This window comes from Oncorhynchus keta, chromosome 12 (genome assembly GCF_023373465.1).
Source record: "Oncorhynchus keta strain PuntledgeMale-10-30-2019 chromosome 12, Oket_V2, whole genome shotgun sequence".
Lineage (NCBI taxonomy): Eukaryota > Metazoa > Chordata > Actinopteri > Salmoniformes > Salmonidae > Oncorhynchus > Oncorhynchus keta.
Genome location: NC_068432.1, coordinates 41,166,594 through 41,176,511, shown reverse-complemented (window position 1 = coordinate 41,176,511; position 9,918 = coordinate 41,166,594). Strand labels below are relative to the sequence as shown.

Sequence of the window (9,918 nt, the reverse complement as noted above, 5' to 3'; positions counted from 1 at the left end):
CATATTATGAGTAAAATACATCTGCAGAATTCAACCTCTCTTCATATCTCTTATCCTCTCTCTTTTCGTCTCTGCTTCCCCTCTCTGCCCTTCTTCCAGCCCTATACAGCCAACCTTGGTGTCGTGTCATACCTCCTTCCTTTTCCCACCTCACATGCCAGGGTTTCTCTCTCTCTCTCTCTCTCTCTCTCTCTCTCTCTCTCTCTCTCTCTCTCTCTCTCTCTCTCTCTCTCTCTCTCTCTCTCTCTCTCTCTCTCTCTCTCTCTCTCTCTCTCTCTCTCTCTCAATCAATTCAATTTCAATTCAATTGTATCTCTCTTTCTCCCTCTTTCTCCCTCTTTCTCGCTCCCTCTCTCTGCAGCTGTACATACTCTGTTTTTTAATTAGACAGAGACACAAGCCCCACCTTCTCCTATCTCCTACTCTCCCCCATCTCTCACTCCGCCCTCTCTCTGTCCCTCCCTCCCCCCTCCCTCTCTATCCCTCCCTCTCATTCTCATTCTCTCGCTCTCTCTCGGTCTCTCTCCGCTGACAAGGATACAGGACTTGCGCGGTGACACTGAGAGGGACAGAAAGGTCAGAAAGGGAGAGAGGGAGCGAGAGAAAGACAGAGTGAGGGAGACATAAAGAGAGGGAGCGAGAAAAAGACAGAGCGGGGGAGACAGAAGGAGAAGGAGTGAGCGAAAGAGAGCGGGAGACAGAGGGAGCAAACTGAATGGTGCATCTAAGAGGATAACTGGCTGTTTATTCACTGTGTCTCTGACTCTCCTGCTCTCCCTCCTGTTCTCTCTTACACATGCGCCTGCGCACACACTCTGACATACACTTTCAGACTCACACACACATACATGCTGACAGTCACCTGCAAAGCCACTGTGCTCAGGTTGGGAAATGAGTAGGCTTATAGTTGAGGAGATGACTCTGAGGAGAAGAGAGTGAAACAGAGGGCACAGCAGGGAGGGAGAGAGAGAGATAGAGGGAGAGAGAGAAGAGGAGGAGAGGGACAGATGGAGTCCTTACTGATGATGCTAGGGAACGGAGGAACTGAGAACACCGAGCAGCAGTGAAAGAGAGATGTGAAAGAAATAAAGGGGAAACATGGAGCGATGTAAGAATGGAACAAACAGAGCATAGGAAAGAAGAGGAAGAAGCATATGAAAAAGAAGAGAGATAGAGTGAAAAAGAAGAAAGATAGAGATGGTGTGTGACTCCTCTGTTCAGTATTCTGAAGGATATTCCCAGCATCATTTCACTTCTACCCAAACAGCCCACAACAGAGGGAGAGGAGGAATGGTCCCAGGAGAGTAGGAAAAGGGACAACAGATTATCAGAGGACAGGTGTAAAAGAGCGATATAAGGAATACATGCAGTGGAGTTACTGGTGAGTTACTTGTGAGTTACTGGTGAGTTACTTGTGAGTAACTGGTGAGTTACTGGTGAGTTACTGGTGAGTTACTGGTGAGTTACTGATGAGTAACTGGTGAGTTATTGATGAGTTATTGATGAGTTACTGGTGAGTAACTGGTGAGTTACTGGTGAGTTACTGGTGAGTTATTGATGAGTTACTGGTTTCTGCTTGTTTAGACTCGTTTGTGTTTCTCTTCCTTTCTACTCGGGTGTGCAAACTTATCACAACCATGGGGGAAATGAATGGGAGAGAAATCTGTTTGTGTGTGTGTGAGTTGTGTGCATGTGTGTGTGTTAGGAAGTGCTTTACAGCCGGTGTGGGAGTTGTGTGTGAGATTGCTTATCTTTATGAGCGGCTTTAAAGACCAAGGGGCTTATATTGGGTTGTCAGAGATGCCGGTTTGCAGATTGAAGCAGGAAAAAAATATATATAAAAAAGGTTTTAATGTCACATACACTGGAATGTGTTGATATTCAGGGTCAGTCATAGTAGTATGATAGGTGTAGTGAAATGTGTTGATATACAGGGTCAGTCATAGTAGTATGATAGGTGTAGTGAAATGTGTTGTTATACAGGGTCAGTCATAGTAGTATGATAGGTGTAGTGAAATGTGTTGATATTCAGGGTCAGTCATAGTAGTATGACAGGTGTAGTGAAATGTGTTGATATTCAGGGTCAGTCATAGTAGTATGATAGGTGTAGTGGAATGTGTTGATATACAGGGTCAGTCATAGTAGTATGATAGGTGTAGTGAAATGTGTTGATATTCAGGGTCAGTCATAGTAGTATGATAGGTGTAGTGGAATGTGTTGATATACAGGGTCAGTCATAGTAGTATGATAGGTGTAGTGAAATGTGTTGTTATTCAGGGTCAGTCATAGTAGTATGATAGGTGTAGTGAAATGTGTTGATATTCAGGGTCAGTCATAGTAGTATGATAGGTGTAGTGGAATGTGTTGATATACAGGGTCAGTCATAGTAGTATGATAGGTGTAGTGAAATGTGTTGTTATTCAGGGTCAGTCATAGTAGTATGATAGGTGTAGTGAAATGTGTTGTTATTCAGGGTCAGTCATAGTAGTATGACAGGTGTAGTGAAATGTGTTGTTATTCAGGGTCAGTCATAGTAGTATGACAGGTGTAGTGAAATGTGTTGTTATACAGGGTCAGTCATAGTAGTATGATAGGTGTAGTGAAATGTGTTGTTATTCAGGGTCAGTCATAGTAGTATGACAGGTGTAGTGAAATGTGTTGTTATACAGGGTCAGTCATAGTAGTATGACAGGTGTAGTGAAATGTGTTGTTATTCAGGGTCAGTCATAGTAGTATGATAGGTGTAGTGAAATGTGTTGTTATACAGGGTCAGTCATAGTAGTATGATAGGTGTAGTGAAATGTGTTGTTATTCAGGGTCAGTCATAGTAGTATGACAGGTGTAGTGAAATGTGTTGATATACAGGGTCAGTCATAGTAGTATGACAGGTGTAGTGAAATGTGTTGTTATTCAGGGTCAGTCATAGTAGTATGACAGGTGTAGTGAAATGTGTTGTTATTCAGGGTCAGTCATAGTAGTATGACAGGTGTAGTGAAATGTGTTGATATACAGGGTCAGTCATAGTAGTATGATAGGTGTAGTGAAATGTGTTGATATTCAGGGTCAGTCATAGTAGTATGACAGGTGTAGTGAAATGTGTTGATATACAGGGTCAGTCATAGTAGTATGACAGGTGTAGTGAAATGTGTTGATATACAGGGTCAGTCATAGTAGTATGATAGGTGTAGTGAAATGTGTTGATATTCAGGGTCAGTCATAGTAGTATGATAGGTGTAGTGAAATGTGTTGATATTCAGGGTCAGTCATAGTAGTATGATAGGTGTAGTGAAATGTGTTGATATTCAGGGTCAGTCATAGTAGTATGATAGGTGTAGTGGAATGTGTTGATATACAGGGTCAGTCATAGTAGTATGATAGGTGTAGTGAAATGTGTTGATATTCAGGGTCAGTCATAGTAGTATGATAGGTGTAGTGGAATGTGTTGATATTCAGGGTCAGTCATAGTAGTATGATAGGTGTAGTGGAATGTGTTGATATACAGGGTCAGTCATAGTAGTACTCCACTGGAGCACATTAGGGTGAAGTGCCTTGCTCAAGGGCACCGTAACAGATCTTTCCACTTGTCGGCTCAGGTATTCAAACCTGTAACCTTTCGCGTCACTGGCCCAACACTACTAACGCTAGGCTACCTGTCACCTTAGAATGCTGTCAGTGCATATTTTCCATGAGTGAAAGTGTGTGGGGGTCCATGTATTTAAGAGAGCACATGTGTACACTGTCTGTGCACTTAATGAGGCATGCCTTTGTGTATACTGCATGAACGTGTATTTAATGTGTACACTGTCTGTGTACTTACTGAGAGGCATGCCTTTGTGTATACTGCATGAACGTGTATTTAATGTGTACACTGTCTGTGTACTTAATGAGAGGCATGCCTTTGTGTATACTGCATGAACGTGTATTTAATGTGTACACTGTCTGTGCACTTAATGAGAGGCATGCCTTTGTGTATACTGCATGAACGTGTATTTAATGTGTACACTGTCTGTGCACTTAATGAGAGGCATGCCTTTGTGTATACTGCATGAACGTGTATTTAATGTGTACACTGTCTGTGCACTTAATGAGAGGCATGCCTTTGTGTATACTGCATGAACGTGTATTTAATGTGTACACTGTCTGTGCACTTACTGAGAGGCATGCCTTTGTGTATACTGCATGAACGTGTATTTAATGTGTACACTGTCTGTGTACTTACTGAGAGGCATGCCTTTGTGTATACTGCATGAACGTGTATTTAATGTGTACACTGTCTGTGTACTTAATGAGAGGCATGCCTTTGTGTATACTGCATGAACGTGTATTTAATGTGTACACTGTCTGTGCACTTAATGAGAGGCATGCCTTTGTGTATACTGCATGAACGTGTATTTAATGTGTACACTGTCTGTGTACTTACTGAGAGGCATGCCTTTGTGTATACTGCATGAACGTGTATTTAATGCGTACACTGTCTGTGTACTTACTGAGAGGCATGCCTTTGTGTATACTGCATGAACGTGTATTTAATGTGTACACTGTCTGTGTACTTACTGAGAGGCATGCCTTTGTGTATACTGCATGAACGTGTATTTAATGTGTACACTGTCTGTGTACTTACTGAGAGGCATGCCTTTGTGTATACTGCATGAACGTGTATTTAATGATGCACCCTGTAACTGCTCCATTATGATATTGTAAATAATGCTTTCTTGATCTAAATCCTTCACCCAAGCAACCTTCTCAAACAGTGTTCTTTATTCTAACACACAGAAAGTGTAACTTAGCACACCCAGAGAACAAAGTCAATAGAAAACAGTCCCCTTGACCATTAAGGATAGTACATTGGAGTCCTGGTTTTCCCTGAATTGTTTAGTTGACACCTGTTTTTTTTTTACAGTGTGTGTGTGTTGTTATCTCACTCATAGTGTAAGGAGGTATGTAGAATACATAGGTCACGCAGATGTTTTTTTAATCTTAACAATATCATACCCACACACATACTCACTTAAATGTGAACATCAATATGCACATGCATGCAACCCTCGCACACACGCGTGCTTAAACTCTACACTACACTACACTACACTACACTACACTACACTACACTACACTACACTACACTCTAACCCCCCGCTTCCTCTTTGTGGAAACGCTGTGCTGTTAGTCCTGTCTGTCATCCTGCTTCTCCTTTCTCTCCTCCCTGTCTCCCTCTCTTTCCCCTCTTTTATCTCATCTAATCACTGTGCAGTTTTTAGGTCGGTTTAGGCTCCTCGACAGGAATGTAACCTGGCTGTTTCTGTCATCATCATCATCATCATCATCATCATCATCATCATCATCATCATCATCATCATCATCATCATCATCATCATCATCATCATCATCATCATCATCATCACCACCATCTCCCTATTTTTACCTCCATTTATCTTCCTTTAGATCTCTCGCTTCATCCACCTCACCTTTTCCTCACTCTACCTCCATCTCTCCATCCCTGCATCTCCATCTCCCCATCCCTCCATCTCTCCATCTCTCCATCCCTCCATCTCTGCATCCCTCCATCTCTCACTCTCTCCATCCCCCATCTCTCACTCTCTCCATCCCCCATCTCTCACTCTCTCCATCTCCCTATCCCTCCATCTCTTCATCCCTCCATCTCTGCATCCCTCCATCTTTCACTCCCTCCATCCCCCCATCTCTCACTCTCTCCATCTCTCCATCTCTCATCCCTCTATCCCTCCATCTCTCCATCTCCCTATCCCTCCATCTCTCCATCCCTCCATCTCTGCATCCCTCCATCTCTCACTCTCTCCATCCCCCCATCTCTCACTATCTCCATCTCTCCCTCTCTCCATCTCTCATCCCTCCATCCCTCCATCTCTTCATCTTTTAATTCTCATCTGGTCCTGCAGCCTTGTGAATGTTGACTCGTTTAAAGGGCTCACATGCTGACTACACTGCTTGCCTCGCGTGCGCTCACGTTGCAAAATAAATGTACACATACATGTTGTTCAATCATTGCACCCACACTGCTCGTGCGCTCCAACGAGCGTCTGCGTTGCCAAGCGCTAAAATAGAAGTCAGTTCTATTTGTGACGCTGAACACAATGCAAGTTCTGACTCTCCCATCTCCTCATTGGTTTATAGAAGCAGATACCCACGTGCCATCTCCTCATTGGTTATACCCACGTGGGTGATTGAAAGATGAACTGAGGTCAGTCGGTCGTCATGGTAATACTATGAGTATTAAGTTAGATGCCAATCGCCATATAAAGTGCAAAGAAGAAAAAGACTGGAAGGAGGAGAGATGGCTACAAATAGTGTGTGGATTAATTGTCAATGTAGAGGACCTTGTGCATTTCAGGTAAAATAACAACTCAACATTTATATCCCAGGACAAATTAACTAGCAACAGAAACCTAGCTAAATAGGACAAATTAGCTAGCAACTGCAAGCTAGCTAACTAAATTTTCCATAAATGTTTAATGTTTATCGACCTGTCCCCAAATTAATATAATTGGTTGAGTTTGTTTTGATATTTGAACATGCGTGTTGTGATCTCATTTGGTGTGGGGGGACAAAATCAGTTTGCGCACTATAGCGCGCGCTGGTCCAGTCTGTGCATGGTGTTACTAATATTGGCTGCGGAGAGCATGATCATGCAGTCATTCGGAACAGCTGATGCTCTCATGCATGTTTCAGTGTTACTTATGTAGTATGTAGACAGCTGCGAAAAATACAGAACTCTCTAGGTACAGTAGATAGTGAGGTCTACAGCTTATCATGATATACTCTACCTCAGGTGTGCAAAACGTTGAGACTTTCTTAGATATCATGCACCAGCTGTTGTTTACATATATGCATAGGCCCCCGCCCCGTCTCTTACCAGAAACTGCTGTTCTATCCTGCCGATAGAGTGTATAACCCGCCAGCTGTATGTTCTTAGTGTCGTTGTTCAGCCACGACTCAGTGAAACATAAGATATTACAGTTTTTATTGTCCTGTGCTAGGATATATGTGCTTTCAGTTCATCCCATTTATTTTCCAGCAAATTAACATTAGCTAGCAGGACGGAAGGCAAAGGCAGATTAGCCACTCGTCGCCTGATCCTCACAAGGCACCCTGATATTTTTCTGTGAAATCTCAGTTTTCTTCCCCAGCGAATGATCTGGGCCTGGTCGGTTGTCTATAGTATATCCCTCCCATCTGACTCATTGAAGAAAAAACTCTCCATCGAATATGAGGTGAGTAAAACGCAGAAGCTATTTTCGGTCATAAGAGATGGTAGCAGCAACGTTATGTACAAAACAAGTTACGAAAAACGCAAAAAAAAAAAAAAAACAGAATAGCATGAATGATTAAAAGCCGATAAGACTGCAGCCATCCCCTCCGGCGCATCTTTGAGGCTATATGAGGCTGTAATGATGTTAAATTCTCGTTGTAATGTGTTGTTTTTTTTGGTTGAGAAGATGTTAAATAACCAGACTACAACTAAACTGTCTCTGTTGCTGCCTGATAAAGGCATCTATTTTTCATGATGCTATCAAGGTACCCAGATTACAACCATATGTATATATACACTACTACCGTTCAAAAGTTTGGGGTCACTTAGAAATGTCCTTGTTTTAGAAAGAAAAGCACATTTTTTGTTGATTAAAATAACATCAAATTGATCAGAAATACAGAGAAGACATGGTTAATGTAGTAAATGACTGTTGTAGCTGGAAATAGCTGATTTTTAATGGAATATCTATCTATCTATCTATCTATCTATCTATCTATCTATCTATCTAACTAGGTGTACAGAGGCCCACTTTCAGCAGCCATCACTCCTGCGTTCCAATGGCACGTTGTGTTAGCTAATCCAAGTTTATCATTTTAAAAGGCTAATTGATCATTAGAAAACCCTTTTGCAATTATATGAGCACAGCTGAAAACTGTTGTCCTGATTAAAGAAGCATTTAAACTGGCCTTCTTTAGACTAGTTGAGTATCTGGAGCATCAGCATTTGTGGGTTTGATTACAGGCTCAAAATGGCCAGAAGCAAATAACTTTCTTCTGAAACTCGTCAGTCTATTGTTGTTCTGAGAAATTAAGGCTATTCCATGCTATTCACTGTGTACTACTCCCTTCACAGAACAGCGCAAACAGTCTCTAACCAGAATAGAAAGAGGCGTGAGAGGCCCCGGTGCACAACTGAGCAAGATGACAAGTACATTAGAGTGTCTAGTTTACTATCATATCAAAGTAAATTTGGAGTCATGTGGTGATAGGGTGTTTTGGTCCTCCCACTACGACTCAGGAAACCATGCAGTTTATTAGGCTACAGATGTTATGTTACTTCATAGGGTGGTGAAAGTGCATGGTATGAGCTTGATGCTCCTTTCCAATAAATATTGAGTGTCTTATTCTGGTAACATGATGATCAATGCTTGACTGCCATAATAATCTCATCATGCCTAACCTACCAACAGAGCCTACCTGCACTGTACCTGCAACAGTTTTTGTGACAAATCTATCGCTAGAGTTGAAAATGCGATGGAAACACATTGAACATTAGATTTTTATTTTGTACATGAAAGCTTAATTAAGCAAAAAGTACATTTTGTGTGCACTATGTCATCACGCACTGATTTTTATCCGCAACAATTCAGTTTGGTGGAAACACCACTGGTTGGAAAATGGGCATTTTTTCTTTATACATATTTTTGAATATTCGCATGAAAATCTGTTGCCAATTGGATGTAAACCTAGCTACTCATTGCAAAATGTTGTGAGTAATCTGGCTAGGGGCTAACTTCAAACTGGGAGGTAGTTTGTTAAAAATGTTTAGCTTGGGAGTCACGAGTAACCTTCCCTTAAACCTACATTGTAGAATAATAGTGAAGACATCAAAACTATGAAATAAGACATATGGAATCAGCTTTGCACATGCTTGGCAATGAGAGAATTCCAAGAGTGTGTAAAGCTGTCATCAAGGCAAAGGGTGCATACTTTGTATAATCTTTTTTTTTGGTTACTACATGATTCCATGTGTTATTTTCCATGTGTTATTAGTCTTGATGTCTTCACTAGTATTCTACAATGTAGAAAATGGTTTTAAAAAATAAAGAAAAACCCTTGAATGAGTAGGCGTGTTCAAACTTTTGACTGGTATTGTATTTATATATATTTTTTAAACCTCCCATTATGATCCAATGCAGTGATATTCTCAGCAAGCTTTCACATCAGACAGAGCTTGGAGCAGGCTCTAAGCTTTAACTGTTACGCAGCTGTAGCCACTGGCTGTCCGGCTATCTAGATTTCTATTGTAATGTGGCCTGGCACCTGTGAAAACATATTGTTCTCTGAATGGCTATCTCGTGCCCCTGTTATATGAGGTCTTATCTGATCAGCCTACTTGTTAGAGGGGTGGGCTCAGCTCTAGCCTGGAGGCTTGTTTAGCGTTGCTCACTGTACCACAGTTAATATGTTGCACACAGTCCTCACTACATTTACTGTAGGATTTATAGGAAATATCTGATGGGCCGATGTGTGTGTGCATATGCACGCTTGTGTGTGTGTGCATGTCTGTGTGTGTACAGGTGTTTGTGGTTGTGCTCACGCATGTGTGTTTATTGGGTCATTATCAAACATAATGAAATATTTTCCCAGGAGAAACCTCTATAGCGAAAATCTTAATTTACTTCATAAATTACAGTTATAAACACACTTAATACAATATGCACCTACCTAGGCGCTGCTCCTCAGAGGTGTTTACTGAATTGGACTCTCTCACACAACAAACACACCACTATTGCTTCTGTTCTGCCTGGCCATAGAAATATAACCACAGGAGAACCCATCACTATTGACTTGTGCCTTGCTGTGCCTGCAAATAGATTAATACTGCACAAAAAGTGGTTGTTGTCCATG

General features: G+C 41.6%; 1 protein-coding gene across 1 annotated transcript in view; it reads left to right on the top strand.

The window, feature by feature from the left end:
- Positions 1 to 547: 547 nt before the first annotated feature.
- The window catches only part of LOC118391504 (mucin-2), a 55,932-nt gene continuing 46,561 nt past the window's right edge, over positions 548 to 9,918 (top strand). The window contains exon 1 of the mRNA XM_035782969.1: positions 548 to 1,381. The gene's annotated coding sequence lies outside the window, so the exon portion shown is untranslated. The remainder of the gene's footprint in view (positions 1,382 to 9,918) is intronic.